The sequence below is a fragment of the Alosa pseudoharengus genome, unplaced genomic scaffold (assembly GCF_046254945.1).
Source record: "Alosa pseudoharengus isolate Yale_2024_CS ecotype anadromous, Long Island Sound unplaced genomic scaffold, YU_APseudo_1.1 YU_APseudo_1.1_scf_16, whole genome shotgun sequence".
Lineage (NCBI taxonomy): Eukaryota > Metazoa > Chordata > Actinopteri > Clupeiformes > Clupeidae > Alosa > Alosa pseudoharengus.
Genome location: NW_027468630.1, coordinates 21,707,244 through 21,709,743, shown reverse-complemented (window position 1 = coordinate 21,709,743; position 2,500 = coordinate 21,707,244). Strand labels below are relative to the sequence as shown.

Genomic DNA, 2,500 nt, shown 5'->3' with positions numbered 1-2,500 from the left:
TGCGTGCATCTGTGTGTCCAAACTGACAATTGTGCTTTACACTTTATACTCACAATCTCCACTCTGAAACTACTCTTGTTAAATTCAATGACTTTGCACAGAAAGACGCCTTCAAAGCAATTTAGTGTATAAACAAAAATGAGTCAGTAGGAGGAAGGTCCATAAGACATTATTATCCCTCTATCCGCAGATATTAACCGCAGGAGGGGATTGTAATTATCAGCTAGGGAATTAACAGTGTAAAAAGCGCTCTGACAGCACAGGCTATATGAAAGGTGTTTTGAATGAGATTTCACTCTCTGCCCACTGTCGGCCCACACACTGGTTGGTGTCAACCTGCACTGCAATCACAAAAAAGGACTCTGAAGTGATCAGCATTTCTACATAGACACACACAGACACACACACACACACACACACACACTCTCTCTCTCTCTTTCTCTCTCTCTTTCTCTCTCTCACACACACACACACACACACACACACACACACACACATATTATCTTTCACCTCCTTCTCCACTGCACTCCTCTTTTGCAGGTATTGACTTTGTCACCTTCTCAGCTGTGTGAGGGGCAGCCATCAGATGCCAATTTCTTTCAGTGACAAACACAGAATGCATCTGCTAACAGCACTGCTTTCCTCTTGCAATCAAGTATCTGATTGAAATGCTGGAAGGATGACATACTCTCTAGACCCCATAATGCCACCATCAGATCACACACAGAGCTTCTCAGCAGTGATAATCTTTGTAATCACAAATATCAAACCTATCACTTCAGCAGTCATTCCTTCCCCCACATACATAACCTGTCCTGGCTCAAGTTTCCATGCTGTTCTCAAAGCCAGAACATAATCTATCTCACTTCAAGTGCAGACTCCAGCAGAGTAGTCTCATATTTATGTCTGAAGCCTGTCAGCATATGCTTTTCCAGCTGGTCTCTGTATTTTCAGATAAAATTCTGATAATAGTCGATTCAAACCATCTGGTTTCACTCTACTGACAACTCTCTTGTCAGAGTTGGGGATCTTGTGGTCAGCAAAAGCTACTAACCAACTGTGTGCTCTCACCTGGCACCTGCACAGGTAAGCGTAGTGACCCAACAGATCCTCTTGTGGATGGTGGTCCCATTGGTCTTAGTCCTATCTCTCAAGGAGATGTTTGGATAGTGTCATGGTGGGAAGAGGTCCCCAAATTAAAACTACTTTTTGGGTACCCCAAGGATCAGTATTGAGTACCATCACTGTTTTGATAATATGCCACCGTTCCATGGCTAGCCATTCACTCACATGTTTATTTTTGTCATTCCAATGTACACATCCAACTTAACATGTTCTTAGAAACTATATGAAGCAAAGAACTGTGCTCCCCAGACACAACCTTTCTTTCAGTGTAACTCAATCCAGAGTCCAGCTTTGATTAACATCCACCATTATAGATAATTTACAGGTTTGAATACTCTCTCTCTCTCTCTCACTCTCTACGTTATCATGTGTTAACAACATGTGTTCAGCCCCAACATTCAGCTGCCATGTGGGGCATTTGTCCCTGCCTCTATCACGTCAACTGCCCCTGGATTACCCCTCCTGGTGCGTAGGCACTCAGGTGTGTCCTGTGCTAAATCTGGCACAGCAGCCCGGGGAGGTGATTAGCTGGCAGGTTACCCGTCACCTGTGTTTGCGGGGTATTGGAGCAGAGCAGGTGGAAAATGCTTGCTGGCCTGTGGGGCCCCTCTCTCCTTCCCTCCCTCCCTCCTGATGGCCACTACTAGTATTTTGAAGACCAGGCTCACTTTCACTGTTTATTTCTCTCTATTTTCTATTCCTCTCTCTCCCTCTCTCTCTTTCTATTCCCTTGCAGCAGCACTGTGCCCATTGTCTTCTCTTTTTCTCTCTGCTCTCTCCCAGAGCAGCTGATATCAGTTTCCAAAAGTGTTCAACAAACCAATTATATTTGCTCGAATACATTTTTCATCATCCCAGACCTGCGCTTCTCTTCCCTCCTCACCCGCCTGCAGAGGATGATTCATTTAAATTATCATTGCTGATGGCAAGCAGGAGGAGGAAGTGGGGGGGGGCAGAGAAAGACAGCAAGAGAGAGAGAGAGAAATAGGAATGGAGAGAAAAAAACAAAACAAGACAGGGTAAGAGATCGGGGGTAAATGGAGAGACAGTGAGAGAGAGAGAGAAAGAGAGAGAGAGAGAGAGGGTTGCCCTGCTTGTACCTTACTGTGTCTCCTCACCAGAAAATCCTCCACCCCCCTGTTAATGAATCGGCCCAAAATCACATTGTTCCGTCAGTAGCGAGCTGAGGCCTGACTCCCTCTCGCTCCTCGGCTCAGCACTATGCTGCTCTGTGCTACGCTACGCTGCTCTGTGCTGCGCGGATCTGTGCTACGCTACGCTGCTCTGTGCTGCGCGGATCTGTGCTACGCTACGCTGCTCTGTGCTGCGCGGATCTGTGCTACGCTACGCTGCTCTGTGCTGCGCGGATCTGTGC

General features: G+C 46.4%; 1 protein-coding gene across 19 annotated transcripts in view; it reads right to left on the bottom strand.

Moving 5' to 3' along the window:
- Positions 1 to 2,500, bottom strand: part of celf6 (CUGBP Elav-like family member 6) — a 138,508-nt gene that overhangs the window by 27,666 nt on the left and 108,342 nt on the right. The gene's annotated exons all lie outside the window — the stretch shown is intronic.